Raw genomic sequence first — 23,763 nt, 5'->3', positions numbered from 1 at the left:
TACTCATGAGTGTAGTGGCTCCAGTCCGCCAGCAACAACAACAGCAGCAGACATGCATTATGATAGAGGCTGGAGCCACGCAGCAGCAAGACAGTGAGCGTGCAGGTAATATGCCATATGTATAGTTGACTGTTGTGTACACTGGTAGTTAATGCATGTGTGAGGGTGTGTCCTTGGTTTGTAGCTGTCACCATAGTATTTAATGTGCAAGTGTGATATCCTCAGTATTAGCAGATGACCTGTGAAAGGTGACTGTTGTACTACTGACCTGTATCATACTCAGTAACAGTGGCACAGTTGTGCTCACTGACATTAGTTTCTTCACGTCTGCAGGTCCCTCTGGTGTAACAGCAATGCAGCCTATCTATGCTGCTGAGTGTGTATTAACAATACCTGTAATAGTCTTGATAGTAATAGTAATATTAGGGTCACTTAGTAGTGCTCTTTGTATGCATGTAGGTGTGTCTGTGTCTGTGTGTTGATATCACGCATACTGAGTACTGTACAATTGTGTGTGCTTGTGTGCATGTGTGCATGTGTGCACGTGTGCATGTGTGCATGTGTGCACGTGTGCATGTGTGCATGTGTGCACGTGTGCACGTGTGCATGTGTGCATGTCTGGACCTGTGCATATGTGGATGTGTGCATCACTGGTAATGTGTAGACATTGTAAACTGTGTTTCCTGTTTCCCTCCCAGAGGTTCTGGTGCTGCTCTGGTGTCATGCAGCAGGGAACCTGAATCAGGTGCCATGGGTACTGATAATGATGACATCTGTGTAATGGCACAGGAAGGTATGCCAGGGTCCGCCATTGGTCAGCCGATTGACAGTACACAGCTGTCGACCCCATCTATGCACACAGTTATCCTGCCAATACACCCTTTGTCACCAATGTCCCTAGGTGATGGACAGCATACAGTGGGCATTGACCAGAGTAATGTGGTATCTGTGGCACATGCCTCCCCACACAGCAGCCATGGGCATGGCCCAGAGATGGTACCACACAGACAGATGTCCAGGGGTTCTCATGGGAGCATCCGTGGGCATACTGCCCCTGTCAGATGTGCCCACAGTGGTCTTACAACCTCAGCTATGTTTCGGGCTGTCATGCAGGCACAGTCACGTATGGAACGGTACACCAGACAGGGTCTGAGGGAGCTGACAGCATGTCGCACAGCCATGACTGACAGTATGTGTGACATTGCGGCTGCCATCCATAATTTCACCGATGTCATAGACAGACGTTGTGGGGACATATTAGACCGGTTCCACAACTACATGTTCATGAGCCAGGGCGATGGTGGACAGCTGAGGCATTGACGTGGGAGTATGCCAGCAACAGCAGCAGCTTGCAGTCGTCGCGGACAACAACAGGGCCGCAGCCGCCCCCATAGTGCCAGCAGCAGCCCCAGCAATGCTGGGTCTGTGCTGTCATCAGACCGCCCCAGGAGACCACGTGCACGTGGCTCTGGCCAGGCCCAACAGGGATCTGTGTCCAGTCAATGAACACCTGCTTCTGATGACAGTACCCAGTCTAGGTTGGTACTGGATACGGTCCGTAGCACCCATGCAAGGCACAGGTACCATGTCCATGGCCAGAGACACTGATCTGTATGACCTGGCAGGTACAGTCTGTGGCTGTCCACAATCACCAGTATATGGCAGCCATGAGGTGGATCTGTGTGCATCCATACACACATGCGAATTGACAACACCTAGGGCTACCACATACACGCACACACTGCATCAACATTGCCCCACCTTGTACTGCTGTCCCTCACCAACACACATACATGTCAATCGGTGGTATCGGTGGCTGACTCAGGCATACTAAGTTCACACCCTGTGCATATGATGAAACTGTGCCACCTCCTGCAATCTGTAACATCAGTGCAAGTACAGGTTAACATGTTGCTGATGCACAGGGTGACTACATAGACGTGTAGTAATAGTATCATGTTGTTAACAGTACTGTGTGCTGAATTAATTGTGGGTATATCACAGCATGCCTGATGCAGTAAGGGTGTGATTGTCATGTACTGTTGTCTACACCCATGGTAAGTACCATAGTGTATCATCTGCACATGTTGGCATACTGGTGGTAAGGATGTCAACAGAAGGCTACATACATAGGTAGCACAGGGGATAAGGTAATGAATGTATTAATACGCAATGACGGACATGTAAACTGCAAGTGGCATGTTGCCCACACTGGACTCTGCAATGCGGATGTTTGAGGATATTGATATGTGTGCAGTACTACACGACTGGTACAGGACACACAGGAGCACCCTAGCACTGCAAGCTCACATCTCATACCATGCTAGACAGCCCCAACACACAAAACTAACTGTCACAGGAGGGAGAGTCCCCATACATGTCAGGGATACTGTGGTGGCAGGCCAGGTAGCACACATCCTACTACGTATGGAACCACTGAGTGAAGGCTCAGTGTCTGTTATTTGACATGTGTATTACTGCAGGTATGAGCACATGGGTTTCCATCCAGTTATTGTACATCCTGACAGTACATGGTCTGTACACTTGTGTGTGCTGAGACTGGACCCTAGCTATCTGACCTGTGTATTTCCATGTACATGTGCATAGCGCCTGCATATTTGCAGTACTACCTACTGGAAGTGGTACAGCTTGTTTGTTGTACAATGGACTACATGCAGCCCTGCTTACTGTAGCTTTGTTTGCATGCATGTTTGCTTGCAATTACCCTGGAATACTGATCCCACCTGCAATGCATAGTTACAGAGCTTCTGTGGACTCCTAGTGACATCTGCATAGCTTACTATATGTATGTCCATGTCTCACTTGACAGAATGTCACTGTTTGTCCTGTTCACATGTACGTTGCCTGTGACACATTGCATATGACTTACCTGGCATTTGTCCACATGAGCAGTCATATATGCTACTGCTAACTAATCACAGGCACTACACCCTAACATATTCATCTTCTGTTGAACCACCTGCTTCGCTAGGGATGGCTTGCACCTGTCACCCCTGGGCTTTCAGATATTGGCAAAGGCTCTTGCTACCCCCATAGTGCCTATGTTAGGCAGGGCTCAAATGACAAACCCACCTTCATAGGTATCACAAGGGATAAGAAACTAAGAGTAATGCTACCCAACGCCAGAAGTCTAAACCTCAAGATACATGCACCCGAAACTCTCCTTGGCATGGAGAACATCGATATCTGTGCAGTAACAGATGCCTGGTTCAGGGCTACCGAGAGCACCCCAGCACTACCAGATTATACCTCATACCATGCTTTTCAGCCCCAAAACTTGGAAGAACCACAAATGGAGGAGTATTGATATTCATCAAAGATACCCACACCTCCAGGTTGGTGGCAAAGCACCAAGCATCAGAGACGATCCATGTGCAACTAACAATGGGTGAAACTGCCTTCCAGGTTATAGCCTGCTACAGACCACCCTCCCAAACCCAAGAACTGCACTCGGCCGTCCTGTGAACAGTGGAAATATGAAGGTCTCTCCAAACACCATTATATTGGGTGACGTCAACTACCCAAACATGGACTGGGAGCATGACTCTAGCTCCAACACCCTAGGCCAAAGATCCCTAGAATATATGAGCTCAAATGCTATGGAACAACTTGTTACCACTCCCACAAGAAGGTGAAACATACTGGACCTGATCATCACTAACATGGGGACTCTATGCTCCAGACCAGAAGTGTATCCCTCACTGGTAAGATCGGACTATAAACTAATCTCACTGGATATTCACAACCCGACCCCACCCCCTGCCCAGAACACCACAGTGAACAACTTCTCTAAAGCAAATTCACACTCCTCAAAACTGAGGTGGAAACCTTCAAAGCCCCCGGGCCTGTGGAAACTACAGACCAGACCGCAGATTCCTCTATAAACGCATTCTATGGACACCTTCAGGAATGCATGGGTCATGTGATCCTGAATGAAACCAAGACCCAATCCTCCAAAGGCAGACGTCCTGTCTGGTGGATCCCAGTCATAAACAAACTACACAATAGCAGGAGGAAGCTACTAAATGATAGAGCAAAATCCAAAAAAGGGAAAGCATCACTGATCAGTATTAGCAAATAACTACAGGCACTCATAAGAATGTCTAAGGCCATATTCGAGAGAAATTGCACAGGACACTAAGGATAATCACAAGGCTTTCTTCAGTTATGTTAGGAACCTGGGTGCTAATTCCCAGATATGCTCAGAGGTAGTCTAAAATGTCAATAGAAACACCAAACCCACAGACATTGCCAACATTCTAGCTGACAGGTTCAGTGCAAACTTCTCACCCCCCTCCACACCGAAAGGGCAAATATGTATCCCAGCAGAGTGCTGCCCCCCTGACATCTCAGATGCTCAGGTAAGAGCCGCCCTCTCCAAAGCAATACACACTGCATCTATGGGACCAGACAGTGTCCCGGGCTGTGTCCTACATGATCTCCAAGATGTGCTACAACCAAACATAAAACTACTGTTCAATCCCAGCCTTACTACAGGATATGTGTCCAAAGTGTGGCGTACAGCAACAGTGGTCCCTCTACAGAAAGGTGGTGCCTCAATGGATCCTGGACACTATCGCCCCATAAGCCACACTAGCTTGGTCTGCAGAGCTATGGAAAGGATCATCATGGACCACATAAATATAGATATTGGGGACCTACAGACACTGGTTCATACCCAGTTTGGCTTTGTTAAGGGCAGATCCTGCCTCTCAAACCTGGTTGATTTCTTTGAAACAGTCACCAAGGCCATTGATGAGGGGAAGGTGGTCCACACAGCCTACCTGGACCTCGCAAAAGCCTTCAAAACAATACCCCACTCGGGCATTCTAGAGAAGCTCACCAGCTTAAATATGAGCCCCTATGTCACTAGATGGATTGCACACTGGCTCAAAGACAGAACCCACATGGTTAGAACTGCTGGAGCCATGCCAGACTCCAAACCAGTTACAAGTGATGTCCCACAAAGCTCAGTCCTGGGACCTCTCTTTGGTATATATTATCGGAGGTACAGGCCAACACGGAAGGACTGTGGCTGACCAAATATGCAGATGACTGCAAACTGGCCGCCATAATCGACTCTCCAGCCGACACAAGCATCTTCCAAAGGGGCCTCATAGAAATAGACAACTTGTGCCAGAGCCATGGCCTCCAGCTGAATGCAAAAATGTGTATAGTCATCCCCTTTGGCAAAAACAAAGTGCCCACAAAGTACCACATAGGTGGTACTCCATTACGTACAGAAGAAGTAATTAGGGACCTGGGGACCCAAGATGATAGCAATCTCTCATTTGACAACCACGTGGCCAAAGTGGTTAGAAAGGCATTGTATATAGCCCACCCCATCATGAAGGGATTCACATCTACATCAGGGGAGGACATCGTGCCTCTTTACTCATCCCTCATCAGGCCCATAATTGAGTACAATCCCCCTGTTGGGATGTACCTTACCAGACACCTGCAGCAACTGGAAAGACCCCACAAGTACCTCACCAAGAGGATCAAAGGGCTCAAACAGATGCCATATGCATACTGCCTGTTCAGAGGCAATCTGTGCCTAATGTATAACGCCATGTCAAACCCGGAATTAATGGGCATGTTGCACCTGAGAATATCCAAATCCCATCGGGCTACATGCTTGAGAGACCTGAACCTCAGCACTGAAATAAATAGGACATGCTGGAGGGACAGATTCATAACCCAGAGGCTCACTTCACTCTGGAATAAAATCCCAGTCCAGGTTAGGCAGAGTCCCTCATTGACTCTCTTCAAGAGGAAACTTGATGAGTGGATGGGACATTGTCGGTTTACCCCGGGTATCACTTCTGTGTCACTGTTAGACAGAGGCACAGTATACTAACCTCGGAAAAGGGCATGGCAAGATATATTTACAATGGATGGCGACAGCCAAACACATTCTGGCTAGGTTCTTAAATGCCCTTGGGCAGATAGCCTAGTATGAAGCTATGAACCTATGAACCTATGTACCTTGTTCCCCATTGGCCCTATGTGCTGTTAATCACCATGGCAATCACAATACTATGGTAGCATGTGCAAAGGTCAGTTGTCAGTCACCTCTATGGTACAGTTGTGGAATATGTGGGTCATGTGGCAATGTCACAGCTGCCACATGTACACAGTCAACCCTCTCCCCTACACATGGACATACAACACATGTATGAGATAGAACCACATAGCCAAACTGGGGACTAAGCACTCTGAACCCAGTACTGGCATAACCTGTCAGGTGGCATGCAATACTACAGTGACTACAATACTAGTCTGATGTAGACCTACACTGACAGCAATACAAGCACGTGTACACACTGGGCCATTCATGGAACCTTAGAATAGCATCCTGCCTGAGCGGCACACACCTCTGCAGCTGGCACACAGGCATACGTTATGCCTGAACGCATCACACATAACACATAGCACACAAATCCTGTGTGCCAAACAGTCACAGCCTGTATGGCTAGACAACACACCTGCCACAGTTGTGTTAGCTACCTTTATTGTCCGGTACAGTGTGGTCACGCTCACCAGGCTGGACAAGGTGAAGGTCACAGTGATATGCCCGTGGGGCACTATGGTCCACCACATAACACAGGCATACAGGTCAGTCAGAGGCATGGACACATATGACTCAGTCATTGTCCATGCCACATACCTTCTCCTGCTGTACTTGTAGGGTGCTGACATCATCAATGTTTAGAAAGGGGAATGTGCATCCTGTATTGTGTTTTCCCAGATGCCAAAAGGGACATTGCCCTCACACAGACTTGCACACACACCAACCCCACTCACTCAGCATTTAAACCCCTACCTAACTATGTTATGACACTCAAGACGGACGCATTAGCAGAGCATGCTATTCACATTACTGGGATGCTTCTCTTCTCCTGCTGTAGTTATAGGGTGCTGACATCATCAGTGTTTAGAAAGGGGAATGTGCATCCTGTAGTGTGTTTTCCCAGTTGCCAAAAGGGACATTTCCTTCACACAGGCCAACCCCACTCACGCTTGCAGGATTCAAACCCCTATCTGACTATGTTATGACACTCGAGACAGATGCTTTAGCGGAGCGCGCTATTTGCATTACTGAGAGGCTTCCTTTCTCCTGCTGTACTTATAGGGTGCTGACATCATCAGTGTTTAGAAAGGGGAATGTGCATCCTGTAGTGTGTTTTCCCAGTTGCCAAAAGGGACATTTCCTTCACACAGACTTGCACACACACCAGCCCTACTTACACACACCGAGCATTTTCAGGATTCAAACCCCTACCTAACTATGTTATGACTCTTGAGACGGACACATTAGCGGAACACACTATTCACATTACTGGAAGGCTTTGCTTCTCCTGCTGTACTTATAGGGTGTTGACATCATCAGTGTTTAGAAAGGGGAATGTGCATCCTGTGGGGAGGCAGACACCAAGCACACTCTGGCTAAGCTGTCATTCCCTAGGGCAAACAGCCTAGTGTTGACCTCTACACCCATATGTTTAATTGTCAAATGCACATTATTTGTTGCTGATAGACTGTTTGCAGGTCTTTATTGCCATAGCATTCCCTGTTTGTATGAACAACTTGTGTATCTGTGGAAGATGTTTGCATATGGGAGGGATCCACTATATCATGTATGTCTCTGTAGTCATTTAACTGTGTGCACTAGGCAGATTGCTGTAATGTGGTTGGTTCCTGGAATAACAAGTACAAATACCAGATGTGTGGCCAGCTGCTAAACTGAGATTTGGCCTAAGTGTGTGAGCATGCCCAGTTCAGCCTTCCCATGGCATGTTGTCTGACATATGTCTCATTTATCAAAGTGTGTGAGCATGCCCAGTGTGAGCTTTCCATATCTTGAACTCTGCAGCCCACCACATTTGTGGATGAGTGTGAACTTCAACAAATATCTCCCGTTTATGGTTGTGTGTTGTGTGTCATGTTGCTTAGTTACTGTCCAACTGCTTTGTGTGTGAACACAACAGGGATTATACTGTGCCTGCAGGGTTTGCATGGGATACTTTGCATACAGTTGTCAACATCCTTTCACACTGACCTAACACTGTAGTACTGTATAGTGTACTGGTTCAGTACTTTGACTGTGGTGGACAGTATCCTGGGCTTTAGTCCTATCACTGCTTTACATTTCCATAGTGAGCACAACAACCTGGTTAGGGGCCAGTTGTGCACATCTGACCATGTTGCATTATGTTCAGATATGAACTACTTAAACCAGGCTTGTCCAACATTGGTAGTGTATTCCACAACATAGGTGTACATTTGCAAACACTAGCGATGTGCCCTAGGCCATTTCTAATGCTAGTCGGAGTATGTTTGTCCTTCGACACACATTGTAAGTGGAGTTTGCCATGACATATGTCATGGTTAGTATACTGTGCCTCTGTCTACCTGTGACATAACAGTGATACCCAGGGTAAAGCTACCATCTCCCATCCACTCATCAAGATTCCTCTTGAGGAGAATTGATGAGTGACTCTATGGATAGCCTGTACTGGGAGTTTACTCATGGGTGGGAGTGGCTTCTGTGTTATGGATCATGCAGTACAGCTTGTCCTATGTAAGTCAGTGCTGGGGTTCAGGTCTCTCATGTGCATAGCTCACTGCCATTCAGATTGTACAAGGTGCAGCATGTTTATTGATACCAGCTTGGACATGGCTTTATACATCAGGCACAGCTTGCCTCTGGGTGGGCAGTATGGCAGTGTGTGTAGCTGCAGTTTGTTTAATCAGGCAACACATGGCATCTGTGCAAGCTCTTTGATACTCCTGGTGAGGTACTGTTGGAGACTTTACAGTTGATGGAGGTGTCTGCTGAGGTACATCCCACAGGGGCTATTGTAGTCAATTGTAACGCTGATGAAGGATGACTGCAGAGCCACAATGACCTCCCATTATCTAGATCTGACAACCTACATGATTAGGTGGGTATATGGTATGTTTCTGTGAACACTACAGCCACATGTTTGTCCAATGCAGGATATCTATCACCTTGTGTCCCCAGGTCTCTCATTACATGTTAAGTACGTAATGGGTTAACACCTATGTGGTAATTGGTGGGCACTTACTGTATATCCACGGGGGTTGACTATACACTTTTCTGCAATTAGCTTGCTGACATGGCTATGGCACCAGTTGTCTGTTTCTATGTGGCCCTTTTGTGGGATGCTTGTGTCAGCTGGAGGGTCATATATGGTGAGCAATTTGTAGTCCTCTGCAAACATGTTCAGACACAGTCCTTCCATGTTGGCCTGTACCTATGGGACATATATACCAGACGAGGGAGATCCCAGGACCAAGCCTTGTGGGATGCCAGTTATATCTGGTTTGTAGTCTGACATGGCTGCAGCATGTCTGACCATGTCTGTTCTGTCCTTGGTCTGGTTTGCAACCCCTCTACTGACATAGGGGTTTATATTTAAACTGGTGAGCATATCTATAATGAACACGTAGGGTATTGTTATTGTATAGAAGCCTTTGCAAGGTCCAGCTACACTGTGTGGATCACATTGCCCTCATCAATGACCTTAATGACTGTTTCAAATGAGTCAAACATGTTTAGGGGCAGGATCTGCACTTAAGAAAGCCACACTGGGTAGGGTCCAGTGTCAGTAGGTCCCCAATATCTTTATGTCTGCGGTACATGCTGATCCTTTCCATAGCTGTGCTGACCGAGCTTCTCAGGATTCTGGGGTGGTAGTTTTCAGTATCCATTCAGGCAACACCTTTGTTGAAAAGGACCACTGTTGTTGTACACTGCTCTTTGGGTACATATCCTGTGGTAAGGCTGACATTGAGCAGTAGTGTGATTTGGCATTCCATTCATCTTGGAGTCCATGTTGGACTCAGCCCAGGACACCATCTCATACCATTGCTGCTGTGTGTTTTGCTTTGTAGATGCTGGCTGTTACCTCAGCATCTGCAATGTCAGGGGGCCAGCAGTTTGCTGGGATAGATATTTTGCATTCTGGGGGGGGGGGTTTGCACTGCACCTGTCAGGATGTATGTTGGCAATATGTGTGTGTGTTTGGTATGTTGTTTGTGATATTTGTGTGATTCAGAGCATATCTGTGAATTCCCAACACGGTTCCTACCATCAGTTGTGGAAGCCTTGGGATTATCCTTAGTGTCCTGTACAATTTGTATCTTCATAGGTTCATAGGTTCATACTAGGCTATCCACCCTAGGCATTTGTTAGCCTAGCCAGAGTGTGTGTGGCTTCCCCGGCCCCTTGCTATGTGAATATTATGGCCATTTATGATTTGCTTTGCTGTGCCTCTGTCTGGACGTGACACAGTGAAGACCCCCAGTGTAACTCTACGATCATCCATCCACTTGGCAAGATTCCTGTTGAAGAGTGTCAGTGAGGGACTCTGCCTAACATGGAGTGGGATTCTGTTCCAGGGTGTGGGAGCCTCTGGGTTATGTATCTGTCCCTCCAGCACATCCTATTTCATTATGTGTTGAGGTTGACATCTCTCACTCTCACAGCTCCGATGGCTTTGAGTTTTCTGGGGTGGAGCATGTTCATTACTCCTGTGTTGGACATGGCCTTGTACAACAGGCATGCAATGCCTCTGTGTAGGCAGTATGTGACTGCATTCAGCTGGGGTGTCTACAGCCAGGCAGCATATGACATATATTTGAGACCCTTTATCTTCTTGGTGAGGTACCTTTGAGGTCTTTCTAACTGCTGCAGGTGTCAGGTAAGGTACATCCCATATGAGGCATTGTACTAGATTATGGGTGTGATAAGAGAACAGTATAGGGGCCCAATGACCTCTGTTGACGTAGATGTGAATCCTTTCATGATACGGTGTCCAATGTAGACAGTCTTCCTAGCCACATTGGCAATGTGAGTGTCACATAACAGGTTACTGTCCACTTGTGTCCCTAGGTCCCTGATTACTCCTTCCATACATAATGGTTTACCACCTATGTGGTAATTTGTGAGTACCTTGTTTGGTATTTGGTGGGACATTCATACTGTCCAGTGTCTTCAGGACGGCTGGGTGGGGTTCCTGTGTGTGAGGGTGTAGTCTGTAGCATGCTACAGACTGTACAGCAGTCTTGCCTATGGTTAGTTGCACATGGGTGGACTTCAATGCCTTGTGCATTGTCAGTTACCTGGACGTATGGGTGTCTGTGCTGAATATGGATACTCACCCTCCTTTTATGTTTTGTTCCAGGTTTTGGGGCCATGACGCATGATATGTGGTATAACCTGGTAGTGCTGTTGTGCTGTCAGGAGACTTGCAGCAGGTTTCTGTCACTGCACAGACATCGATGTTCTCCATACTGGGGATGGCCTTGGGAGCATGCATATTGGGGTTTACACATCTGGCATTGGTCAGCATTACCCTTATGTTTCTTTCCACTTATGTTTTGTAGGGTGGTGGGTTAGTCTTTTCAGCCTTGCCTATGAAAGGCTCTATGGAGGTGGCAAAAGCCTTATCCAATATCCAGACGCCCAGGGGTAACAGGTGCAAGCCATCCCTGGAACAGCTGCGTGGCTTGTCAAGCATGACATCCCAAGCAGACAGACATTGGATCCCCTTGGAATGACACCAGTAATTGTGCCACTTGTTATAACTGATCATTCCGTGTTTGTACTGTGGCATCATTCTTGGTGAGAGTAGGATGCTGCAAATGGTCAGTGTCATACAGGCCTGGACTACATAATCAGAGAGCTCATCTATGTCTCTTTTCATGTAGTCCGGGGAGGTACATCTCAGGTCATTCACACCAGCATGGACTATGACTGCATCATATTTCTACTTGCTTTGGGGTGACCTGCATACTTGTGTTATGTGACATATTGTGGCAGCCTACAGGCAGCTTACTGTACCCTTTCCCTTGTTCAGTCTGGTGTGCGGGACAGCAGTGTGTCTCGCTATGGAGTCACCTATTACAACTGTATCAGGCATGTTGTTTCTCCTTCTGGCCTGTGACTGTTTGGCACACCAGCTTTGTGTACTATGTGTTGCATGTGCTATTTTTGGAGGTTGTTTGATTGGGTGTCTGCTTTGGCGGCCTCTGTTGGTGTGGTGTGTTTGTGATTCGGGCCTCCGGGAATGTTTTTCTGTGTTTATGTCTTTGGTTTGCAGTTGTGATAGGTCTATGTGGGACTGGGTTTGTGGTGTGTGTGGTTACCTTCTCCTCCTGACTAGTTTTGGGAGTACTGAGTTGAGGGAGCTCAGCCTCCAGTTTGGATAGATGGTTGCATCTTTCACATATATTTGTATTTCTTGGGGGGAGTAGGGGGTTGTCTGTGTACTTGGGGCAGGTGTAACATTGCCTCAAGATTCACAGATTCAACTTGTTGTGGCTGGCCTTAGTGGATTGTATGTGTGGACATATTTTATTGCCATACTACTGATCAGTGATTACTTCATTTTTTATGTTTGCTCTATCATGTAGTAGCTTCCTCATTCTCTTGCATGGTTTGGTTATGGCTGGTGTCCACCATGCCAGATGTCTGCGTGTATGGCATTGTGTCTTGTTTTAATTTAGGATTGCATAATCCAAGCATTCTTGGCAGTGTTCATGGAATGGCTGTATTACAGGTTCTGAGGTGTGGCCCATATTTTGCACCTGCACAGGACCTTTAATGGATTCCACATCAGTTTGGAGGAGTGCAAATATTGCTTTACACATGTTTTTCACTGTGGTTTTCTGGCCAGGGACTGTGGTCAGCATTTGTATATCCAGTGTGATTACTATATGGTCTGGTTTTACCAGTGAGCAATACACTTCTCGTCTTGCCATCCAGTACCTATGTTGCTGATTATCACATCCAGTATGCTTACCCCTCTTGTGGGAGTGGTACGTTGTTCCTGGGCATTTTGGTTTATGGATTCTATGAACTTTTGTCCTACAGTGTTGAGGCTAGTATAATGCTCCCAGTCTATGTCTGGGTATTTTCAGTCACCCAATATAATGTGGTTTGGAGGACTTGATATATTCATGTATTCCAGCATAGGCCAGGTCTAGTTCCTGGTGTTGGGACGGTAGTCTGTAGCAGGCTATAAACTGGGGGGCAGTTTTAGCCACTGTTACTTGACCATGGCTAGTCCATGCTGCTTCTTGTTGTGGGACCAACATGGGGGTGTGGTTATCCTTGACAATTATTGCTAGTCATCCTCCTTTTGTAGCTTGTTCCATGTTTTGAGGCTGTACAGCACAGTATGAGGAGTAACCTGGTAGTGTTAAGGTGCTGTTGTGAGCCTTGACCCAGTTTTCTGTTACAGCACAGATATCAACATTCTCCATACTGGGTGAGTTTAGACTGCATTCATCTTGCTGTTTCGACTTCTGGCATTGGGTATCATTACATCTAGGTTCTTATCCCTTCTGATACCTATGGAGGTAGGTTTGTGTTTTGAGCCTTACCTAGTCAGGGCACGCTGTGGGTAACAACAGCCTTTGCCAGTATCCATACAGCCTGCACTGATAGGTGCACGCCAGTCCTAGCAGGTGGAGCATCATGTCATTCTCAGCATGTCATCCCAGGCTGGCACACATTGGATCCCCTTTGACTAACTGCGATACTTCAGCCAATTATTGCACTTTATCATCCCATTGTCATATTGTGGCATGATGCTTGGTGAGGGTAGGATGTTAGTCAGGGTCCTCAGGTGTGCATATAGTACATGGTGTTACATTACTTAACACATGGCATTCATGCCTCAGGTGGTGCTGCAGGGCTGCCTCTGTCGGATGCACATATTACACTCCCTGTACATGTTTGTGAGCAGGTCATGTCATTTTAGGCATCCCTGTTATTATTTGAGTGAGTCAGAGGGGGTATCATTCCCAGGGTTCCTACTGAGCCAGTGTATGTGCTATGCATTGCCTCTTTGCCAAGGCCAGGGCATACTGGGTACGCCTCCTTCTGCTTACTGGGGCAGGCTCAGTTTGTTCCTCCTCCGAGTCACGCTCTGCCTGTGATGGCTTTGGCAATGGTGGGGGGCTGTTTGGCCCAGCCCTATGCTGGTCCTGCTGCAGCTGTTTTCGCAAGATCATATTATGTAGCATAGCACATATCATGACAATTTGGGTACATGTAGTTGGTGTGTACTGCAAGGCTCCACCAGATGTGCCCAGACACCGGAACCATGACTTGAGCAGCCCAAACACACGCTCTATTACATTACGTGTTTGTGCGTGTGCCTCATTATGGCATTCCTGTTCAGGTGTGTGTGCGTTTCTGATGGGTGTCATCAGCCACGGCTCCAGTGCATAACCTGCATCCCCCACTAGGTGTCCGTGTGGGATGTCCCCATTGGCAAATGTCTGGTACAGCTACGTCAAATGCCAGATGTGGGAATCATGGTAGCTCCCAGGGCAGCCAGCACACACATTCATTATTATGCCCTGGGCATCACACATGACTTGGCAGTTGATGGAGGGGAAGCCCTTGTGGTTAATGTAGGCCCTACCCCGCTCACCGGCTGGTGCTTTGATGCGTATGTGCATGCAGTCTATTGCACCCACTACCTCAGGGTATTCCGCTATTTGCTGGAAGAGACGCATATTGCTGGCCAATACCTCACGGGCATTGGGAAAATATACATAATCACCGACGTGCTGACATGGCATCCAGGAACTGGTGCAGTACCCTGGAGGCTGATGCCTGTGATATCCCCATCATATCACCAGTTGGTCTCTGCAAGGTACCTGTTGCTAGTATTCTTAGGCCAACACATACCTTGGTTTCTACTGGATGGGTTCCCCTCTGTTGGTTCTGTGTGTGAGGTGTGGCCTGCACAGCTCCACTATTTGCTGCAGGAAGTCTCTGTCCACTCTATAGCGCTCTACTATCTCCAGCTCATGTAACCCATGGAAGGTGACCCTGGGCCTGTACACTCTTCTCCGTCACTGTGGGCTGTCTGGCACCATCTGCATTGTCACCACCCTCAGCAAGTCGCCTATGTCTCATTATGACAGCTATGGCAGCCCCTAACATTTCTGCTCTGAGTTCAGCTTTTTCAGTTTTCACTTCTAATAGCTTACTCCTGTCTTGCAGTGTCTCTTGAGAGAAACATCTTGCACTGCTGTTTGCAGATTTTTAAGTGTTGGGCTGAGCTACTATTCTGCCTGTGTAATTGCCTGCTTCTAATTGTTTTCACCTGCTAGCTCCAGCAGTATTCCCTGCTAGCTTCCTACTAATTCTGTTGCTTCCTTTTTCCTTTCTGTTTCCTCAGGGGGGAGCAGCGTGTATACCAGCAGAAACACGCTCACAGTGGCTTACACGCATGCACACATGCTTACACGGTTCAGGATCTGCCTATTCAGGTTAAAACGCACGCACACCCACACAAACAGTGTCAAACATCTCCCAACACGCTCCCACATGCTCAGTCTGCCTTACACGCGCGCACACTGTCTTACTCGCGCTTCATGGCATGCACACGTGCGCATGCACGCCCAGCAAGAAACTTTGGTGTAGGCAACAGTGTACACCTTCCATTTCTTGACTTTCCCATGCTTATGTTGTGACACTCCTCTTTCCATGATATGTGTCTGACATCTGTCATGTAACTTTCACCTCCAATGAACTGCATTTCTTTCTGCCATTCGCCCCTGTGATGTCACCTATCTCCTACTCTCTTCCTCCCCCTTCTGTAACTGTTACACTACTCAGAATGTGCTCATTTGCTATGTGACAGTGGAATTCAGTATCCTAACACTCATTTGCATCAGATTGCCTACTAATGCTTAGTTACATCTCTTAGACTCAGCTTCCCCCCTTAGCAACCACTAAACGGTGGCCATGTTGTTTTTGGTCTGCTGGTCCCTGCATTGTAAATCCATGTATTGCATAAAACCCACATTTGTGGGTTTATAACCTTCATTTTTATGTTTTATACAGCACAGCCCGTTTGCGCGGGGCTGTGCTGGGTTTAAACATCGTCGATCGCCGAAAAAAAATATATATATTTTTATTACTTTTGCATCAGGTTACCTTGCCAATGGCCACATATTTGGCCATTGGCATGCTGCCTGACACATATGCACCCTTTATTTGGAGCTGACATGGCTCCATTGTGAATTTTGCAGAAACGTACTCTGAGTACATTTCTGCAGCTAAAACGGCTCTTACACGGGCTGTTTTGGGCTTCCTGGATCGCTAATCAACCTCATTTGCATGCTATTCGGCTGCAAGTGAGGTGATTAGCTTATCCACGCCCACTCCGTGTAAGAGGCGTTTTAGCTGGTCTCTTACACGGACTTTGGACTGTTCCTGGATCGCGAAGGCTGCATGGAGTCTTACACTACTCTTAGACTCTGTGCAAGCCTTCGTGAATCCTGCCCAAGGTCTAGATGGCCCATATTAAATTTCTACTGTGCAGAGAATACATTTGATGCATAAAGAACTAACGACATAATTGGACAGTTTTCCTTGAGAGGAAGCATTGTTGAGTTTCTGATCAGTTTGGTAGACTCTATGACAGAAAATGACATTTTACTAAGATGCATGCATATAAAATAAAATATGTACATACACTGGTATGTTTTTCATGGGAAAAATGAAGATTAAGTGTTTATGGGAGTCATGGACATGAACACATTTGATAAACTGAAGTTAGAAAATGCAGCTTAAGGGCTAGTAAATCAAGGAAACTCCAGTCCTAATCAATATGGAATGCTAGACATAAATCACTTTGCAAGATTTTATAAGACATAGAGTATAGGAGTAGCATTTCAAGTTTGTGTTGGTAGATGAAGGTTGATCTTTTTTTAACTGTGTGATATGTTTGTGTTAGTGACATACTAAAAGGGACATTATATTTTACAATTGGTGTGATCAGGCAGAGTAAATAGGGATGATAACTCTGCTGATCTGAAAGAGATACAGTTGTGTATTAACTGACATAGATGGAACAATTTCCTGACTAATTCTGCTATATGGTGGTCAAAGAAAAGGAAGTTGTCTACAAAGGGATCAGAATCTCTCACAACCATATCAATCCATACTACAGTGTCATCTATAGTCTAAACTGTTGCTGAAATTTGTTTATGAAATATGATAATGCTGTACTAATACACTACTGAGTTATATGATTTAGCTCTTGATGTGGTAACCTGCTATAAGATGCTGTGTATAATGCCAGCATCAAGCTTGCAGTGGGCAGAAAAATGTGTTATCATAGCACCTGTGACTTTAGCTTTGTGGACTGGTAAGGCTGGAAAGACAGCTGTCCCACTATCCCTTTCTAGCCTAACTTATGTAGATTCTGCATGCCTGACAATGGGTCATCAGTTAGTTGGTGCTCTAACTCTGATGAAACAACTATATGAACTGTCAAAGAAGAAATTACAGTCTGAGTAGGGGATATTATGCTGGTAGAGTTTGGTATAGGGTGTAAATTCAGTATAACTAACAATAGTGTTAGGGTTGAAGAAGCAGTATAAATGACTAAGATCCAAGAGTAGTACATGACTATAGTTTGGTACTGTAGGCAGCTACAGAAATAAGAGAGCAATTTACAAATTCCATATAATAACAATAGTATGAAGACTGAACCGGTAGTAAAAACAATGCGTACGGTAGAAGAGTAAACACAAATGCCACTAATAGCATTAGCAAAGTTTGGCGCTGGTGTCATGGACCACTCACATCAAGACTTGACTTCCCCCATCTGAATGAAGACAGATTGGTTTGGCTACCACAAAACACACCACTTCAAAGAATCAGTAGCATTAGATAATACATCTATAATGCCACAAAATGCAAACTTCAAAGAGTTAACAGGCTTGGATGGCTCAAAATGATGGCCTCTTAGATTTATTAAACGCAATTTCCATATGCTTGGATACTTAAAATGTCTTCCAAGTGAATCAATGTTGAAGGAGTAAATATTTTTAAAAATAGCCCTTTTTAGATCACAAAGTGCCCCTCTCACCCCCCACCCCCACCCTTCAACAGCTTCCGGCATCTCTGCCAATAACCTCCAACTGCTCTACGTTACAATTTAAAAAGCTCCTAAAATCATACTTAATAGACACTTGGTTCTGTTCTTGTAACTGTTCTGGATAGGTCTTTATCTCAGCCTCATTAGCTAAATATTGCTCTCTGAGTGGTTCATTATCCCAGTATTTGACGTCAAGTGTATGGAAAATAATACTCCTTCTCTCTGCATTGTATATACTTAAGTATGATGTGTGATTGTAAATCCTCACTACTAAAGAACTGTATGTGCCACCATTATGTAATTGTGATGTAAATGTTTACAACCAAACAATTGTATGATTCATCTTCATGTAACTATTGCCTGTGAATACTTCTGTAATCTCTCTTGTGTTTCTCAACCTCTGTGATGTTTTCATCTCTTATAATTGGAGCTTTTCTCCCTGGGCCTCCACTGAAAAAGGACCTTTGTCCAGTTGGACTTTCCTGGTAAACAAATGTAAATTAAAATAAATAAATACATTAAATAGTAAATGCATGAGCTATGGAAAAAAGCTGTTTCAAAAGAGCGCCACCTAAACTTACTGTTTTAACAGTCGGTCAGCCTGCTGTTTTTTGTTTTATGCCCTTTTTGTCCCCCCATGCCTACTAATCATCAAGACACCCCCCAAATTGTCATTCCTTAGTCATGGGAGTTCCCAGAGCCACAGAATTAACAATTGTCCAGAGAGAGTTGTCATTTAGGCAGTCAGGATGGTTGCTTGTGTTGTCACAAGTATTTGTGCTATGATGATATTTAAACGGCATAACCCCATTTCCTGAGTAGCAGAATGAGCTACCAGCATCATAGTGGGAACCACAATACTCTCAGACTATGCAGGTTGCCACCATGTGCTGACTTGAGGTCTGAAGGCCTGCCCCATAAGTGCCTGTGTAATGCCTCCTCTTCTGTAATGAACTGTTGCAATTTGTGTCCTCCTGCTGCACCCCTCCCACTTCTTCATGATGACCTGTCTTCCCTTGCCAGTCCTGTCAAGTACCTGACCTGTTAATTAATCTTGGATCACCTCGGTAGTAATCAGGGCTTTATCCACGTATTCCACTGGAGCTGGCTAGGCAGGCAGCATGTTATCTTCCCAACCTATGCAGGCCGATTTGCATGTGTAAATACTGAATGATAGAGTTGTGTAAACAAAGTGAATGCCAGCTCATAGGATCATAGGAGGTTACTAGGCAAATGGCCCTGGGGCCCTTACAAGCCTAGCCAAGAGTTTATCCCCAAAAAAAGAAACCTCAGTCAGCACCTGTTACCCCTGTCGGTGAGGGACAAAGGTGGAACTCCTGGGACAAATTTGTGGTTTCCCATCCACTCATCAAGTTTGCACTTAAATAGGGTTAGCGAGGTACTCTATTTGACATGTATGGGAAGTCTATTCCAGTGATGGGGCAGCCTCTGGGAGACAAACCTGTCTCTCCAGCAGGTTTTGTTGATGTCACATATTAGATTTAGGCCTGTTGAGTGGGTAATGCACGAGAAGTTAGACTTATGGATATGGAGCATGTCTAGTAGGGCAGGGTCCAATATTGCCTTGTAGGTGAGACTCAGATCATTCCTGAGCAAGCTGTATGATAACGAGTAGAGTGATAGTAATTTGAGCCTGTCCACACAGGACAGGTATTGGTGGCCATGGATTCTCTTCATGAGGTATTTCTGTGTCCTTTCCAGTTGGTGCAGGTGTTTGGAGAGGTACATACTTAAATCTAAATTATCAATAGGTTAATGGGAAGGAAAACTATTTATAATAAAATTGTTAAGTTTGCATCTGACTGCCCATATAGAACACATCACTGTACAGCTTTAAGGATACTAGACTGGCTTGAACTTCCCAAAATTACGGTGGTGATGCTGCGGTAGCTTTGTCGCCTCACAGTTAGATGTTGCCCGTTCGATTCTTAGAGCATCTTCTGTGTAGCGACATGCGTGAATGGGCGTTCCTTCATTGAAGATTGTGCATTAGGCCCAGCAAGCCAGTACATAAAAATCTACTGACAATCATTAGCGGACCAGAGTTCCACTGTAGCGACCCCTAACTGGGAAAAGCCGAAAGGCGCAAAATTCTTTACAACCAACTCTCTCTAACTCACCAAATTGTTCTTTACAACCAACTCTCTCTAACTCACCAAATTGTAACACAACCAAGCAGAATTCCTGCACTACAAAATCTCATCCTTCCTTACAGTTCCAGCAGACCATTTCGCTCTAACAATAAGAACTTGCTCACTGTCTCCAATGCCAACAACACTGCAGAAGAATCATTATTTTCCAGCTATATATCTCATATATGGAACTCCCATCCTAACTCCATTCTCTCAGTCTCGTCCACTAACCACTTTAAGCCATCACGTTAAGCCTATCTAAAAAATAAGTGGCTATGTTCCTGTACTAACCCCTCGTGAATGCTCTTATACATCACAGTATACCATATCCAACTTCTTCCCCTGTGTTTAATCTTTTATACCTGCCGGCTTGTCTTAACCTTATATCTTGACATAAGTCATGCTTTACAAATAGTACTAGCTATGTTCAAAGCCTAATTTTATTTTATTTAACATTTGTTAACAGGGAAAGTCTGACTTGGAACGAAGCCAATTTTTAGCGAAGGTCCGGGGAGAAATGCTCCAGACTATTTTTGTTGTCATGATGTAACACATTTGTATTTTCTTATGTATACTACATTTTGTTTACATTAAAATTTACTGTTACTCATTGAGCTTTTTTCCCTGGGTCTCCATGTGTACAGTAAGACTTTCCCAGTAAACAAATGTTAAATAAATAAATAAATAAATAAATAAATAAGCAAGTTAGACTGTTATATGAGTACATTCTTAATTAAATACATAAACTAAGTGTATAGAAAGATTTACTAGCACTAAATATATACAGAGACCTTTTCTTGTGAAAAGTAAGTTCATAATAACAAAGTGCTCCTCTTTTTGCACCTCTGCTAATGACTTTTAAAGGTCATTGCTATGATTTTTAATGGTAGGAGTTTGAGAGATTTGCTTAACATTGCTGCAAATCCAATGCCTGAAACTATGACAGAAGCCCCAAGAGTTGCTAGACTAAAAAATGGTGCAAACCTGCCATCTAGTGGTCAACATAGGATATGCAAATATATTTATGCTTTCCAGCTTTTTCCATTCACTGTTGAAGAAAAGCTATTGAAATAGCTACCAAAAACCAAATTTTGGGATTTTTATTCAGTTATATGAAAATAAAACACATTGTTATACATGTTGGTTTAATAGTCTAGATCCAGTGCAGAAAAAATACAACATATTAACTCTGGCTTCTATTCATAGAATGTATAGTAGCCAGTGTAACACACTTTATTAGTGTACAATTCTGTTGTTTCATCACCAAGTATTAATTTACTTTGCCTACACTCTGCTTTTAGGGGTCGAATGGTCATATTTGTCCACCAATCTGCCAGCACTGATGCTGCACCGGGCCTAAAAAGGGTCAAATGACCAGCCTAGTTAACCAGTTAACAAACTGCAAAAAAAAAATACTTGCACTGTGTAGCTCAGGTATCAGTTTATCCAAGGTGTATTTTCCAAACCTGAAATACAGCTGCTCAGTTCCTATGCTACTCCATAGCTAGGTAAAAAAGAATAAGATGGTTAGCTGTACAGCACATTTTTGTCTTATATATAACACCTTTTAAGTTGTAACTCACTGATGCTTCCTGTTTTGAATGTAATGTGTAGTGTGCTGTAACGCTCTGGGTCCTGATGATGCACTAGGCAGTGAAGAAACTTAGTTAGTAGCTAGTTAAATTCATTTACTCTTTGCTTATGTGAATTGTTAGCAATCATATTATATTACATTTGAAAATGGGTATCAGACACTGACATACACATCTTAAAATGATGTAACAACTTTAAGTAAACATATAGACCAGACAGAAACAGCACCAGTGGTAAGAGCAGTGTTTATGGAGGGATAGCTGGGATATAGACCAGACAAAACAGCAGCAGTGGTAAGAGCAGTGTTTATGGAGCGGTAGCTGGGATATAGACCAGATAGTAACAGCAGCAGTGGTAAGAGCAGTGTTTATGGAGTGATAGCTGGGATATAGACCAGACGAAACAGCAGCAGTGGTAAGAGCAGTGTTTATGGAGTGATAGCTGGGATTCATTTACTCTTTGCTTATGTGAATTGTTAGCAATCATATTATATTACATTTGAAAATGGGTATCAGATAATGACATACACATCTTAAAATGATGTAACAACTTTAAGTAAACATATAGACCAGACAGAAACAGCACCAGTGGTAAGAGCAGTGCTTATGGAGAGATAGCTGGGATATAGACCAGGTAGAAACAGCAGCAGTGGTAAGAGCAGTGTTTATGGAGTGATAGCTGGGATATAGACCAGATAGAAACAGCAGCAGTGGTAAGAGCAGTGTTTATGGAGCGATAGCTGGGATATAGACCAGATAGAAACAGCAGCAGTGGTAAGAGCAGTGTTTATGGAGTGATAGCTGGGATATAGACCAGATAGAAACAGCAGCAGTGGTAAGAGCAGTGTTTATGGAGCGATAGCTGGGATATAGACCAGACGAAACAGCACCAGTGGTAAGAGCAGTGTTTATGGAGAGATAGCTGGGATATAGACCAGGTAGAAACAGCACCAGTGGTAAGAGCAGTGTTTATGGAGTGATAGCTGGGATATAGACCAGACGAAACAGCAGCAGTGGTAAGAGCAGTGTTTATGGAGTGATAGCTGGGATATAGACAAGATAGAAACAGCAGCAGTGGTAAGAGCAGTGTTTATGGAGTGATAGCTGGTATATAGACCAGATAGAAACAGCAGCAGTGGTAAGAGCAGTGTTTATGGAGTGATAGCTGGGATATAGACCAGATAGAAACAGCAGCAGTGGTAAGAGCAGTGTTTATGGAGCGATAGCTGGGATACAGACCAGACAGAAACAGCACCAGTGGTAAGAGCAGTGTTTATGGAGTGATAACTGGGATATAGAACAGACGAAACAGCAGCAGTGGTAAGAGCAGTGTTTATGGAGCGATAGCTGGGATATAGACCAGGTAGAAACAGCACCAGTGGTAAGAGCAGTGTTCATGGAGTGATAGCTGGGATATAGACCAGACAAAACAGCAGCAGTGGTAAGAGCAGTGTTTATGGAGCGATAGCTGGGATATAGACAAGATAGAAACAGCAGCAGTGGTAAGAGCAGTGTTTATGGAGTGATAGCTGGTATATAGACCAGATAGAAACAGCAGGAATGGTAAGAGCAGTGTTTATGGAGTGATAGCTGGGATATAGACCAGATAGAAACAGCACCAGTGGTAAGAGCAGTGTTTATGGAGTGATAGCTGGGATATAGACCAGATAGAAACAGCAGCAGTGGTAAGAGCAGTGTTTATGGAGTGATAGCTGGGATATAGACCAGACGAAACAGCAGCAGTGGTAAGAGCAGTGTTTATGGAGCGGTAGCTGGGATATAGACCAGATAGTAACAGCAGCAGTGGTAAGAGCAGTGTTTATGGAGTGATAGCTGGGATATAGACCAGACGAAACAGCAGCAGTGGTAAGAGCAGTGTTTATGGAGTGATAGCTGGGATTCATTTACTCTTTGCTTATGTGAATTGTTAGCAATCATATTATATTACATTTGAAAATGGGTATCAGATAATGACATACACATCTTAAAATGATGTAACAACTTTAAGTAAACATATAGACCAGACAGAAACAGCACCAGTGGTAAGAGCAGTGC

This window comes from Protopterus annectens, chromosome 3.part0 (assembly GCF_019279795.1).
Source record: "Protopterus annectens isolate FY-2018-M chromosome 3.part0, PAN1.0, whole genome shotgun sequence".
In the NCBI taxonomy this organism is placed as follows: Eukaryota; Metazoa; Chordata; order Ceratodontiformes; family Protopteridae; genus Protopterus; species Protopterus annectens.
Note: the sequence above shows the minus strand (reverse complement) of the source record.